This window comes from Bufo bufo, chromosome 4 (genome assembly GCF_905171765.1).
Source record: "Bufo bufo chromosome 4, aBufBuf1.1, whole genome shotgun sequence".
Taxonomy (NCBI): Eukaryota; Metazoa; Chordata; class Amphibia; order Anura; family Bufonidae; genus Bufo; species Bufo bufo.
This window is the reverse complement of record NC_053392.1, coordinates 21,150,956-21,167,370: the sequence shown is the minus strand read 5'-3', so window position 1 is coordinate 21,167,370 and position 16,415 is coordinate 21,150,956. Positions and strand designations below refer to the sequence as shown.

Here is a 16,415-nt window from a genome sequence, read left to right as displayed (position 1 = left end):
CTACAGTACACAATGCCCGCAGGATAAGGGACTTCTTTCAGGAGAATAACATCACTCTTTTGGCCCATCCTGCCGTGTTCCCCTGATCTAAATCCAATTGAGAACCTTTGGGGATGGATGGCAAGGGAAGTTTACAAAAATGGACAACAGTTCCAGACAGTAGATGGCCTTCGTGCGGCTGTCTTCACCACTTGGAGAAATGTTCCCACTCACCTCATGGAAATGCTTGCATCAAGCATGCCGAAACAAATTTTTGAAGTGATAAACAATAACGGCGGAGCTACTCATTACTGAGTTCATGTTTGGAAGTTGGATTTCTGTTTTGGGGGGGGGGGTTAGTTTTTTTTTTGGAGGTGTGGTCCTAAACTTTTGATCAGCTGAAAAACAACCTGTTTCAGTTTATTCGTTGTTTTCATTAAATTGAATGCTCAAAAAATGTTTTGTCTCACTCCCATTTCTTCTTGTTGCATGTTGAAGCTTTACTTGGAACCTTGTTAAGATCCAGCCATGCTAAATAGGAATTTTTGCAATTTTTCAAGTGGTCTTAAACTTTTGATCAGGACTGTAGTATAACACCCCCAGCCCCACACAGTATATAGTATAACACCCCCAGCCCCACACTGTATATAGTATAACACCCTCAGCCTCACACAGTATATAGTATAACACCCTCAGCCCCACACACTATATAATATAACACCTATCTGGGGGAGAAGAACAGAACTGGATCGCACATCCACAATGTTTTGCTTTGATCTAACTCGCTTCTAAGCGCTATATTAAAGTGTACAGCCCCCCATACTGCATGCTGTACCAGAGGCATTAGTGTACATTTTGATCAAAAGGCATAAGCCCACTCACCACACCAAGGTCGCCTCTTTGAGTGGGACCTACTCTGACAAAAAGGCGCAGCAACAATGCAGTGACAAAGCGGCATTGCCCTAGTAGGCGGTGGGACCCAGGAGTCAAACAGCACCTCTACTGTATGACAATGCCACCAATGGCACTGGGTCCCACCAGCACAGCACCACAAAAACAAAGGCCACCACGCAGTACTGCACCATGTGAACAGTTGTAGGAGAAAATATAATCAAAAATGTCCTTCAAACCGGAATCGAACCAGTGACCTAAGGATGTCTGCATTTCCTCTACAGTCCTCCGCTCTACCAACTGAGCTATCGAAGGTGCTGGTTGCGGTGATCTCTACAGGGGATTAACTACACAATGAGACAGAGTGCCTCCAATGATAGGAGCTAAAAGTAAATGATGGGTGTGGTTATCTTCTAGAGCTCTCCGACTGCGAAGGATATCAGGAGGTGGAGACCAGAGTTGTCAGTGACTTGGCGTTAAACTAAACAGGACAACTCCACTTGATCACTACGGGAAGGGGGGGGGGGGGGTTGCAATCTGTTCTAGTGTGTATTATAACGCGACTCAAGTAGTCACCAGACTGTGAGGGGCACATTTGTTTTAGACTGTCTTTTTTTCTTTTGTCTCTTTTAGTACTGAAAGTTCGCCTGTTTTGGAGGCATTTGCGCCTCATTCCCCTGTTTTGATTTTTCAGACTAAGGGCTCATGCACGCGACAGTTGTATTCTTTGCGGATCGGATGCAGACCCATTCACTTCAAAGGGGCCACAAAAAATGCGGACAGAACGTGGTATGTCCGTTTCATGGCAGAGCAAAAAAGATAGAACATGTCATTTTTGTTCGTTTTGCAGGGAAGGACAGTCCGTTCTGCGAAATGCAGAAAGCACACGTCCGGTATCCGTGTTCTGTGGATCTGCAATTTGCGGACGGCAAAAACAACGTCTGTGAGCCCTTGCTCAGAAGTTTTCTAACTTTTACGCCTATTTTCTGACCTCTTTATGTAGGTGCGCCTTATTTTGCACATGATTTAGTCCTTTCCAGGGCTGGTGGACTTTTATTTGTCTGTTTTGAGCGATGATTTATGCCACATTTTGCCTAGTTTTAACGAGACCTGCGACTATTTTCAGCTCACGTGTGCCAGATATTCATTCGCATATGAATAAGCCCAGTCTTAAAGCCTCATTCACACATCAGTGTTTTAGCAAAGTCATTTTTTTTTTTTTTGCACGGATGCGTGCTTTATCATGCCCAGTATAGTTCATGGGTCTGTGAAAACCACGGATGCCATATGTATTTCGCGGATCATTAGGAAGAGATGCTTTGAAAATAATTTTTCAGCTGGTCAGTGTCAGTGAAACACAGATGGTACATGGACCCAACACGGATCCATCATGGACATCTTCACGGAGGCATCACTGACCACCTTTTCACGGATTTAAGAATGGACACGGACGTGTGAATGAGGCCTAAGGCTGTTATTTTGACTCCGATTGTTGTAATAGGGATTTATCCCTAGTGAGACCTCTATGCCTGGCCTGTATGAGCAGGACAATTCTCATCAGATAGCTTGAACTCACCTACACCGAGTTTATCGTGAAGTTGCTTTATTTTGTAAGCCAGATAACAGAGTACAGCAGAACAGATGGATTCCGGTATTGTACGGTCAAAAGATGATGCTTTTGTAAGCGTACATGAGAATACATGTGTACCTGTGCATATGCTGGAGGAGAATGAAGATACAGGAAGTGTAGTACACAGAAGAAGGGGTGGAGCAAGTAAAATAAATGAGTCACAGATATCACGAGCAAGAAAAACAAGTGCATTACCAAAAACGGCCACTAGATGGGAGCATATAACCAAATATAGAATATCATATGAATTAAACTATATAGATTTTACTGCGTAGCAGCACAGCTGTATTACACCTACTAATTTTTCAGAGAATAATCGCTAACAAACACTCGCTACTAATCATCTTGCGCTGTAATACTGCCGCCGATTACCTGATGAACGAGCTCGCTCATCGGGCAATTCAGATTTTTAAGCATGCTCCTTCAAAATGACGAATGCAGACCCATTCAACATGAAAGGGTCCGCGATCTGTCTGCACCACAAAAATATAGAGCATGTTCTATTTTTTTGCGGTACAGAGGCACAGACCGAAATGCCACAGAAGTATTCCGTAGTGCTTCCATGGCATCTCAACACTTTGCATCGTGATGATACATTCTTTTCAGAATCATTGAAGTCTACGGTCCTATGTGTGAATAGGACTGTGCCGTGGTCACATTTGATTGCAGCATATGAGGAGTTAAATGTGTGCGATCTACGTTATTGTTGATCGCATACATTAGCCCTGGGTGTCTGCTGTTTAAAACAGCAGGCTATTGGTGACTATGGTGCTCGGGAGTGGGCGCCATCTTTAAATACCCAACCACTGATGTACATTTACCCTAGGCTGTCGGAAAGGGGTTAAAGAAAGCTTCCACTAAAAATAAAATCCATTAAAATGGGCAGTTTTTTATAATGGTACCTTAGGCCAGTGTTCCTCAACTCCAGTCCTTAGGGCTCAACTGAGAAAATCCCACAGAATGACTACCTATGGTAAGTCCTGATGCATGGACACTAATTGTCACCTGCTCAATACTAAGGAAATCCCGAAGACATGACCGGCAGGTCGGCCATGAGGACTGGAGTAGAGGAACACTGACTTAGGGCTCATGCACACGACCGTATGTATTTTGCGGTCCGCAAAAACGGATCTGCAAAAGTCGGTGTGCATTCCATATTTTGCGGAACGGAACATCTGGCTCCTAGTAGAACAGTCCTATCCTTGTCCGTAATGCAGACAATAATAGGACGTGTTCTATTTTTTTGCGGAACGGAAATACGGACATATGGAAACAGAATGCACACGGAGCAGAATGGTTCCGCATACGGACCACAAAAAAAAAAAAAAACGGACACGGAAAGAAAATACGTTCGTGTGCATGAGCCCTTACGGTACCTGCACAGGGGTGGGGGTGAACAAACAGAGATCCTGCACAGATTTTTGTGTGGCTTTTCTCTGTTGGTTTCTGCACCAAATTTGCATGTGACCTAATGCAGACGTCACCTTTTGGATTACGAATGGTGAAATCCACTCAACAATTGTGCAGACAGCGGACGTTGTGAATTTCTGAATCTGCGCGGCAGGTCAATATCTGCATAAAGGAAAGCAAAGTGCACATAGATTTGTCAAATCTCATTCACTTTGATTGTACTTTATTGCACTGCATTTTTTCTGCACAAAAACCCACAATGTGCGCAGGTACCTTCAAGATTTTGAGCTGCACTCGTTTAACCCCTTGTGTTTTGTTTCATTGACATTTACAAAATAAAGTGCGTTGGCCGGGAATTGAACCCGGGTCAACTGCTTGGAAGGCAGCTATGCTCACCACTATACCACCAACGCCCCATGAGATCCCTCTCCTGACTACATGGAGCTCATCTGCCGGTATTTAACCTCTGGCTAAACAGCTGTTGGGAATCTACAACTCCCTGCATGCCCTAACAGGCACAGGTTAGGCCCCTTGCAGACGAGCGTGTTCGGATTAGGTCCGGATGCGTTCAGTGAAAAATATGCGATTTCGCGAACAAAGTCATTCAGTTTTGTCTGCGATCGCGTTCAGTTGTTCCGTTTTATCGCACGGGTGCAATGAGATTTAAAGCGTTTTGCACGCGCGTGATAAAAAACTGAAGGTATGCAAACAACATCTCTTAGCAACCATCCGTGAAAAACGCATCGCATCCGCACGCAGCAAATTAAAAAAACATTTGCTCAACTGCTTGTAAAGCCGCTCTGTTCATCACTATACCGCCAACAGCCACATGCGTGGCCAGATGTTCTTCAGGATTGTTCAGTGAGGGCATCATTTAGGATGTAAAGCAAGGTAGAACTATCTGCTTGAGGTCTACTATGTGGACATACGTTTGGTAACTATCCGTAGAGAAGCTGACCACAGAGCATCCTTGTCGAATGACTGGAGACTCTAGCTCAAAAGAAGACACATCACTCCAGCCTTCGACCAAAATCAAACTCGTGGAAGCTCAGAACAAGGAAAGTTTGTTGCCAACAGCCACATGCGTGGTCAGATGTTCTTCAGGATTGTTCAGTGAGGGCATCATTTAGGATGTAAAGCAAGGTAGAACTATCTGCTTGAGGTCTACTATGTGGACATACGTTTGGTAACTATCCGTAGAGAAGCTGACCACAGAGCATCCTTCTCGAATGACTGGAGACTCTAGCTCAAAAGAAGACACATCACTCCAGCCTTCGACCAAAATCAAACTCGTGGAAGCTCAGAACAAGGAAAGGATGTTGGGGCATGTTTATCATGTGAGTACAGTTTCGCACCTGTTTCAGGTTTAAAGTTTCAGTTTCTCCTATTTATCGCGTGTTTCTGTCGTGTTGATAAATCCGTTTGTTGCCTTTCTTTTGCGATTGTTTTAAGGTTGTATTTACGGTCGTATTTTCTTGGTCTTGGTCTGTTGTGGCTTTGAAAGTTGCTCATCTCTAATGCTTTGGAAAGCAGCAGTTTTCCTCGAAAAGCCGCAAATATGTCATCCAATAGTCGCACAATAAACTAACAAAGTCGCAGACACCGCCGTTACATGTCTTTTGTATAAAATTTCTGCCAAAAGGTGGCACTAATATAAGGGACACAATGTGGCATAACTACTGAAGGGGGGCACAATGTGGGCATTACTGCCAAAAGGGGGGCATATTTTGGGCATATCTACTGAAAGGGGGTACACAATGTGGGCATGACTACTAAAAAATGAGGGCACAAGGTGGGCATGTCGACTGAACGGGGGCACAATGTGGCATTATTACTGAAGGGGGCATAATAAGGGCACAACTACTCAAAAGGGGTCACAATGTGGGCATGACGACTGAAAGGGGGCACAATGTGGGCATAACTGAAAGGGGGCACAATGTGGGCATAACAACTGAAAGGGGGCACAATGTTGGCATAAAAAACTGAAAGGGGCGCATAATGTGGACATTACTACTGAAATGAGGCACAGTGTGGGCATATCTACTGAAAAAGGAGCAAAATGTAGGCATAACTACTGAAAAGAGTGTACAATGTGGGCATAAATACTGAACGGGGGCGCATAATGTGGACATTATTACTGAAAGGGAGGAACAAAGTGAGCATCACTACTGTGAGGGGGCAAAATGTAGATATAACTAATATGTAAGAGGACTGAGCCAGATTGGGCATGTATACATGAGCACTGAACAGAGTTAGAGGCTAAGTATTATAAAATTTGCCGTGGTGCATTACGTTGCTATTGCCAGTCCTTGCCATATTCAAAAGTTGGGAGGTATAGAATGGCGTTTGTTTAGGAAAAAATAAAACCTGTTAATATGGGGTTTTTAGTAGTAAACACACCCAGCCCCACACTGTATATAGTATAACACCTCCAGCCCCACACTGTATATAGTATAACACCCCCAGCCCCACACTGTATATAGTATAACACCTCCAGCCCCACACAGTATATAGTATAACACCTCCAGCCCCACACTGTATATAGTATAACACCTCCAGCCCCACACTGTATATAGTATAACACCCCCAGCCCCACACTGTATATAGTATAACACCCCCAGCCCCACACAGTATATAGTATAACACCCCCAGCCCCACACTGTATATAGTATAACACCCCCAGCCCCACACTGTATATAGTATAACACCCCCAGCCCCACACACTATATAGTATAATAACCCCAGCCCCACTCTGTATATAGTATAACACCCTCAGCCCCACATAGTATATAGTATAACACCTCCAGCCCCACACTGTATATAGTATAACACCCTCAGCCCCACACAGTATATAGTATAACACCCTCCGCCCCACACTGTATATACAGTCCTGATTAGTGTTGAGCGAACTTCTGTTTTAAGTTCGGCGTCTAAAGTTCGGCTTCCGGTTAGCGGAGAATCCCGATATGGATTCCGAATTCCGTTGTGGTCCGTGGTAGCGGAATCAATAATGGCCAATTATTGATTCCGCTACCATGGACCACAACGGATCTACGAATCCATATCGGGATTCTCCGCTAACCGGAAGCCGAACTTTAGACGCCGAACTTAAAACAGAAGTTCGCTCAACACTAATCCTGATCAAAAGTTTAAGACCACTTGAAAAATGGCAAAAAATCATATTTAGCATGGCTGGATCTTAACCCCTTAAGGACTCAGCCCTATTTCACCTTAAGGACTTGGCCATTTTTTGCAAATCTGACCAGTGTCACTTTAAGTGCTGATAACTTTAAAACGCTTTGACTTATCCAGGCCGTTCTGAGATTGTTTTTTCGTCACATATTGTACTTCATGACACTGCTAAAATTGGGTCAAAAAAGTTAATTTTTTTGCATAAAAAAATACCATATTTACCAAAAAAATTTAAAAATGTGCAAATTTCAAAGTTTCAGTTTCTCTACTTCTGTAATACATAGTAATACCCCCAAAAATTGTGATGACTTTACATTCTCCATATGTCTACTTCATGTTTGTAGCATTTTGGGATTGATATTTTATTTTTTGGGGATGTTACAAGGCTTAGAAGTTTAGAAGCAAATCTTGAAATTTTTCAGAAATTTACAAAAAACTAATTTTTAGGGACCAATACAGGTCTGAAGTCACTTTGCGAGGCTTACATAATAGAAACCGCCCAAAAATGACCCCATTCTATAAACTACACCCCTCAAGGTATTCAAAACTGATTTTACAAACTTCGTTAACCCTTTAGGTATTGCACAAGAGTTATTGGCAAATGGGGATGAAATTTGAGAATTTCATTTTTTTGCCTAATTTTCCATTTTAACCCATTTTTTCCACTAACAAAGCAAGGGTTAACAGCCAAACAAGACTGTATCTTTATTGCCCTGACTCTGCCGTTTACAGAAACACCCCATATGTGGCCGTAAACTACTGTACAGGCACACAGTAGGGCGTAGAGGGAAAGGTGCGCCGTATGGTTTTTGGAAGCCAGATTTTGCTGGACTGTTTTTTTGACACCATGTCCCATTTGAAGCCCCCCTGATGCAACCCTAGAGTAGAAACTCCATAAAAGTGACCCCATCTAAGAAACTACACCCCTCAAGGTATTCAAAAGTGATTTTACAAACTTTGTTAACCCTTTAGGTGTTGCACAAGATTTAATGGAAAATAGAGATACAATTTCAAAATTTCACTTTTTTGGCAGATTTTCCATTTTAATATTTTTTTTTCCAGTTACAAAGCAAGGGTTAACAGCCAAACAAAACTCATTATTTATGGCCCTGATTCTGTAGTTTACAGAAACACCCCATATGTGTTCGTAAACCGCTGTACGGGCACACGGCAGGGCGCAGAAGGAAAGGAATGCCATACGGTTTTTGTAAGGCAGATTTTGCTGGACTGGTTTTTTTGACACCATGTCCCATTTGAAGCCCCCCTGATGCACCCCTAGAGTAGAAACTCCATAAAAGTGACCCCATTTTAGAAAGTACGGAATAGGGTGGCAGCTTTGTTGGTACTAGTTTAGGGTACATATGATTTTTGGCTGCTCTATATTACACTTTTGTGCGGCAAGGTAACAAGAAATAGCTTTTTTGGCACGTTTTTTTTTTTTGTTATTTACAACATTCATCTGACAGGTTAGATCATGTGGTAATTTTATAGAGCAGGTTGTCACGGACGCGGCGATACCTAATATGTATACAATTTTTTTTATTTATGTAAGTTTTATACAATAACTTCATTTTTAAAACCAAAAAAAGTTTTAGTGTCTCCATAGTCTAAGAGCCATAGTTTTTTCAGTTTTTGGGCGATTATCTTGAGTAGGGTCTCATTTTTTGCGGGATGAGATGACGGTTTGATTGGCACTATTTTGGGGTGCATATGACTTTTTGATCGCTTGCTATTACACTTTTTGTGACGTAAGATGACAAAAAATGGCTTTTTTTACACCGTTTTTATTTTTAATTTTTTACGGTGGTCACCTGAGGGGTTAGATCATATGATATTTTTATAGAGCCGGTCGATACGGACGCAGCGATACCTAATATGTATACTTTATTTTTATTTATGTAAGTTTTACACAATGATTTCATTTTTGAAACAAAAAAAATCATGTTTTAGTGTTTCTTTAGTCTGAGAGCCATAGTTTTTTCAGTTTTTGGGCGATTATCTTGGGTAGGGTATGATTTTTGCGGGATGAGATGACGGTTTGATTGGTACTATTTTGGCGTACATGCGACTTTTTTGATCACTTTTATTGCCTTTTTTGGGAAGTAAGGTGGGCAAAATTTCAATTTTCTCATAGTTTTTATTTTCTTATTTTTATGGTGTTCACCGTGCGGGGAAAGTAACATGACCGTTTTATAGATCAGGTCGTTACGGATGCGGCGATACCTAATATGTGTAGTGTACTTTTATTTATTTTTTTTTATTCAGTGATGAATGTTTTTTTTTTTATCTTAACTTTTTTCACTTTTTTTTACATTTTTTTTTACCCAGACCCACTTGGTTCTTGAAGATCCAGTGGGTCTGATGTCTGTATAATACAGTACAGTACAATATATATTGTACTGAACTGTATTTTACTTACACTTTGTCTAAACAGATCTATGCTTTTAGCACAGATCTGTTCAGCACCATGGACAGCAGGACGCCTGTTGCCATGGGAACCTTCCCCGTCTGCCACAACTTCGCAGACGGGGAAGGGTAAGCACAGGGCTCAGGGGGGCTGTCGGGGGGCTCTCTCCCTCTCCATCGGGGGGCTGCAAAGGCACAGCAGCCCCCCGATGGTGAGGGAGGGAGCTCCCTGAAGGATGACAGTTAACTTTTTCCATACAGCGGTCCATACGGACCGCGGTATGGAAAGGGTTAAACGGCTGACATCTGCACAGATGTCAGCCGTTTATACCAGGGTGCCAGCAATGTGCTGGCACCCTGGTATAACCACTAGAAGCCAACGATCATTCATGGGGAGGCGGGCGGGGGATCGCGATCCCGCCTGCCGCACCGCCCGCCTCCCGCAACGCCCCCACCGCATGCGACACCCCCCCCCCCCGCACCACCCGCCGGCATCAAATCGTGCAGGGGTGCAGGGGGGGGGGGTGAAAAATATTGATTTTAGGCACTCAAAAGTTTCTGATCCCCGCGGTCAGGGACCGCGGGGATCAGAAACTGCAAAAAGCGCAGCAAACCGCAGGTCTGAATTGACCTGGGGTTTGCTGCGATCGCCGACACGGGGGGGTCACATGACCCCCCCTGGCGTTGTCACAGGATGCCGGCTGAATAATTTCAGCCGAAATCCCGTTCTGATTAACCCCTGGGGCGCCGGAATGCTGATTTCAAGTTAGGATGTACCGGTACGCCCTGAGTCCTTAAGGACTCGGGAAATAGGGCGTACCGATACGCCCTGCGTCCTTAAGGGGTTAACAAGGTTCCAAGTAGAGCTTCAACATGCAACAAGAAGAAATGAGAGTGAGACAAAACATTTTTTGAGCATTCAATTTAATGAAAATAACGATTAAACTGAAACAGGCTGTTTTTCAGCTGATCAAAAGTTTAGGACCACATGCCTTTAAAAGGCCAAATCTGTGCAAAGATGTGGATTCATTGTCATGTTTTGTCAGGTAGTCACACGTTGTGATGGCAAAGGCAACAAAAACTCTCCCTTTTTGAACGTGGTCGGGTTGTTGAACTGCATAAGCAGGGTCTCTCACAGCGCGCCATCGCTGCTGAGGTGGGGCGCAATAAGACAGTCATTAGGAATGACTTAAATGATCCTGAGGGTTATGGAACAAAAAAGTCAAGTGGAAGACCAAAAAAATTTCATCAGCACTGAGCCGGAGGATATAATTGGCTGTCCGTCAAGACACTGGACGATCCTCGACCCAAATTAAGGCCTTTACTGGTGCTGACTGCAGCCCCATAACCATCAGACGGCATCTGAGACTGAAGGGCTTCAAAAACAAAAAACGTCTTCAAAGACCTCGTCTCCTTGAACGCCACAGAACTGCTCGTTTGGACTTTGCAAGAGAGCACCAAACCTGGGACATTCAAAGGTGGAAGAAAGTTTTATTCTCTGATGAGAATTTTTTTTAACCTTGATGGTCCTGATGGTTTCCAACGTTACTGGCATGACAAGCAGATCTCACCTGAGATGTTTTCTACGCGCCACAGTGGAGGGGGCACCATAATGGTCTGGGGTGCTTTTTCCTTCAGTGGAACAATGGAGCTTCAGGAAGTGCAGGGGCGTCAAACGGCCGCTGGCTATGTCCAGATGTTGCAGAGAGCATTCCTCATGACTGAGGGCCCTTGTCTGTGTGGTAACGACTGGGTTTTTCAACAGGACAATGCTACAGTACACAATGCCCGCAGGATAAGGGACTTATAACATCACTCTTTTGGCTCATCCTGCGTGTTCCCCTGATCTAAATCCAATTGAGAACCTTTGGGGATGGATGGCAAGGGAAGTTTACAAAAATGGACAACAGTTCCAGACAGTAGATGGCCTTCGTGCGGCTGTCTTCACCACTTGAAGAAATGTTCCCACTCACCTCATGGAAACGCTTGCATCAAGCATGCCGAAAATAATTTTTGAAGTGATAAACAATAACGGCGGAGCTACTCATTACTGAGTTCATGTTTGGAAGTTGGATTTCTGTTTTGGGGGGGGTTTAGTTTTTTTTTGGAGGTGTGGTCCTAAACTTTTGATCAGCTGAAAAACAGCCTGTTTCAGTTTATTCGTTGTTTTCATTAAATTGAATGCTCAAAAAATGTTTTGTCTCCCTCCCATTTCTTCTTGTTGCATGTTGAAGCTTTACTTGGAACCTTGTTAAGATCCAGCCATGCTAAATAGGAATTTTTGCAATTTTTCAAGTGGTCTTAAACTTTTGATCAGGACTGTAGTATAACACCCCCAGCCCCACACAGTATATAGTATAACACCCCCAGCCCCACACTGTATATAGTATAACACCCTCAGCCCCACACTGTATATAGTATAACACCCCCAGCCCCACACTGTATATAGTATAACACCCCCAGCCCCACACAGTATATAGTATAACACCCCCAGCCCCACACTGTATATAGTATAACACCCCCAGCCCCACACTGTATATAGTATAACACCCCCAGCCCCACACAGTATATAGTATAACACCCCCAGCCCCACACTGTATATAGTATAACACCCCCAGCCCCACACTGTATATAGTATAACACCCCCAGCCCCACACAGTATATAGTATAACACCCCCAGCCCCACACACTATATAGTATAACACCCCCAGCCCCACTCTGTATATAGTATAACACCCCCAGCCCCACACTGTATATAGTATAACACCCCCAGCCCCACACAGTATATAGTATAACACCCCCAGCCCCACACAGTATATAGTATAACACCCCCAGCCCCACACTGTATATAGTATAACACCCTCAGCCTCACACAGTATATAGTATAACACCCTCAGCCCCACACACTATATAGTATAACACCCCCAGCCCCACACTGTATATAGTATAACACCCCCAGCCCCACACTGTATATAGTATAACACCCCCAGCCCCACACAGTATATAGTATAACACCCCCAGCCCCACACTGTATATAGTATAACACCCCCAGCCCCACACTGTATATAGTATAACACCCCCAGCCCCACACTGTATATAGTATAACACCTCCAGCCCCACACTGTATATAGTATAACACCCCCAGCCCCACACTGTATATAGTATAATAACCCCAGCCCCACTCTGTATATAGTATAACACCCCCAGCCCCACACACTATATAGTATAATAACCCCAGCCCCACACTGTATATAGTATAACACCCTCAGCCCCACATAGTATATAGTATAACACCTCCAGCCCCACACTGTATATAGTATAACACCCCCAGCCCCACACTGTATATAGTATAACACCTCCAGCCCCACACAGTATATAGTATAACACCCCCAGCCCCACACAGTATATAGTATAACACCTCCAGCCCCACACTGTATATAGTATAACACCTCCAGCCCCACTCTGTATATAGTATAACACCTCCAGCCCCACACTGTATATAGTATAACACCCCCAGCCCCACACTGTATATAGTATAACACCCCCAGCCCCACACTGTATATAGTATAACACCTCCAGCCCCACACAGTATATAGTATAACACCCTCAGCCCCACACTGTATATAGTATAACACCTCCAGCCTCACACTGTATATAGTATAACACCTCCAGCCCCACACTGTATATAGTATAACACCCTCAGCCCCACACAGTATATAGTATAACACCCCCAGCCCCTCACAGTATATAGTATAACACCTCCAGCCCCACACAGTATATAGTATAACACCCTCAGCCCCACACTGTATATAGTATAACACCCCCAGCCCCACACTGTATATAGTATAACACCTCCAGCCCCACACTGTATATAGTATAACACCTCCAGCCCCACACTGTATATAGTATAACACCTCCAGCCCCACACAGTATATAGTATAACACCCCCAGCCCCACACAGTATATAGTATAACACCCCCAGCCCCACACTGTATATAGTATAACACCTCCAGCCCCACGCTGTATATAGTATAACACCCCCAGCCCCACACACTATATAGTATAATAACCCCAGCCCCACACAGTATATAGTATAACACCCCCAGCCCCACACTGTATATAGTATAACACCTCCAGCCCCACACAGTATATAGTATAACACCTCCAGCCCCTCACTGTATATAGTATAACACACCCAGCCCCACACTGTATACAGTATAACACCCCCAGCCCTACACTGTATACAGTATAACACCCCCAGCCCTACACTGTATATAGTATAACACCCCCAGCCCTACACTGTATACAGTATAACCCCCCAGCCCCACACTGTATATAGTATAACACCCCCAGCCCCACACTGTATATAGTATAACACCTCCAGCCCCACACTGTATATAGTATAACACCCCCAGCCCTACACTGTATACAGTATAACCCCCCAGCCCCACACTGTATATAGTATAACACCCCCAGCCCCACACAGTATATAGTATAACACCCCCAGCCCCACACTGTATATAGTATAACACCCCCAGCCCCACACAGTATATAGTATAACACCCCCAGCCCCACACTGTATATAGTATAACACCCCCAGCCCTACACTGTATACAGTATAACCCCCCAGCCCCACACAGTATATAGTATAACACCTCCAGCCCCACACAGTATATAGTATAACACCCCCAGCCCCACACAGTATATAGTATAACACCCCCAGCCCCACACTGTATATAGTATAACACCCTCAGCCCCACACAGTATATAGTATAACACCTCCAGCCCCACTCTGTATATAGTATAACACCCCCAGCCCCACACAGTATATAGTATAACACCCTCAGCCCCACACAGTATATAGTATAACACCTCCAGCCCCACACTGTATATAGTATAACACCTCCAGCCCCACACTGTATATAGTATAACACCTCCAGCCCTACACTGTATATAGTATAACACCCCCAGCCCTACACTGTATACAGTATAACCCCCCAGGGCCACACTGTATATAGTATAACACCCCCAGCCCCACACTGTATATATATTATAACACCCCCAGCCCCACACAGTATATAGTATAACACCCCCAGCCCTACACTGTATACAGTATAACCCCCCAGCCCCACACTGTATATAGTATAACACCCCCAGCCCCACACAGTATATAGTATAACACCCTCAGCCTCACACAGTATATAGTATAACACCCCCAGCCCCACACTGTATATAGTATAACACCCCCAGCCCCACACTGTATATAGTATAACACCCCCAGCCCCACACTGTATATAGTATAACACCCCCAGCCCCACACTGTATATAGTATAACACCCCCAGCCCCACACAGTATATAGTATAACACCCCCAGCCCCACACTGTATATAGTATAACACCCCCAGCCCTACACTGTATACAGTATAACCCCCCAGCCCCACACAGTATATAGTATAACACCTCCAGCCCCACACAGTATATAGTATAACACCCCCAGCCCCACACAGTATATAGTATAACACCCCCAGCCCCACACTGTATATAGTATAACACCCTCAGCCCCACACAGTATATAGTATAACACCTCCAGCCCCACTCTGTATATAGTATAACACCCCCAGCCCCACACTGTATATAGTATAACACCCTCAGCCCCACACAGTATATAGTATAACACCTCCAGCCCCACACTGTATATAGTATAACACCCTCAGCCCCACACAGTATATAGTATAACACCTCCAGCCCCACACAGTATATAGTATAACACCTCCAGCCCCACACTGTATATAGTATAACACCTCCAGCCCTACACTGTATATAGTATAACACCCCCAGCCCTACACTGTATACAGTATAACCCCCCAGCCCCACACTGTATATAGTATAACACCCCCAGCCCCACACTGTATATATATTATAACACCCCCAGCCCCACACAGTATATAGTATAACACCCCCAGCCCTACACTGTATACAGTATAACCCCCCAGCCCCACACTGTATATAGTATAACACCCCCAGCCCCACACAGTATATAGTATAACACCCTCAGCCTCACACAGTATATAGTATAACACCCCCAGCCCCACACTGTATATAGTATAACACCCCCAGCCCCACACTGTATATAGTATAACACCCCCAGCCCCACACTGTATATAGTATAACACCCCCAGCCCCACACTGTATATAGTATAACACCCCCAGCCCCACACTGTATACAGTATAACACCCCCAGCCATACACAACCTAATAATTGGCGCTACTTCTTGGTGTCTCTTTAGTGCAGTTATCTGCTTATCTATACACAGAGGTGATATAATTACAGATAGTATTAGAATGAGAGATGGCTCATGGGGCTGGTGTAAAGCCATTTTGCTAATTTTTCTAGATGCTGTTAAGAACGGCTTGGACAAGATGGCCGCCGTCCTAATCATGTTCAGGAAATAGAATAAATAAATCTGTAGTCAGAAAATAAAAAGAGATTAGAAAAAAAGGATACGTGCTGCTATCTGGTTTTAACCCGCAGCAAAAATTTTGGTAGCACATTTCCTTTAAAGATTTTGAGCTGGATTTATTTAACCCCTCGTGGGTTGCTCCATTGACACTCACAAAATGGTATGCGTTGGCCGGGAATCGAACCCGGGTCAACTGCTTGGAAGGCAGCTATGCTCACCACTATACCACCAACGCTCTATGAGATCCCTCAGCTGATCATGGAAAACATCTGTTGGCCTCTAACCTCTGGCTACACAGCCGTTGGGAAACTACAACTCTCAGCAAGTCCTTAAAGGCACCGGTTTAAAATACAGCCCAATATGGTACTAAAGCTAGGCTTACACGGTGACACTGGTGGGCGTGTAGCAGTGTTAGAGTTTTACGGGTTAATCACTGCAGTCCTAGC

The 16,415-nt window shown here is 44.3% G+C and overlaps 3 non-coding genes across 3 annotated transcripts; all 3 read right to left on the bottom strand.

The window, feature by feature from the left end:
- Window positions 1–1,099: 1,099 nt before the first annotated feature.
- On the bottom strand, window positions 1,100–1,185 carry TRNAY-GUA. Its single transcript is given in 2 exon segments — window positions 1,100–1,135; window positions 1,149–1,185. It is a non-coding gene; the product is annotated as a tRNA-Tyr (tRNA).
- A 3,066-nt stretch (window positions 1,186–4,251) lies between these two features.
- On the bottom strand, window positions 4,252–4,323 carry TRNAG-UCC. The gene has a single exon. It is a non-coding gene; the product is annotated as a tRNA-Gly (tRNA).
- An 11,809-nt stretch (window positions 4,324–16,132) lies between these two features.
- TRNAG-UCC lies at window positions 16,133–16,204 on the bottom strand. Its single transcript has one exon. It is a non-coding gene; the product is annotated as a tRNA-Gly (tRNA).
- Window positions 16,205–16,415: the final 211 nt, after the last annotated feature.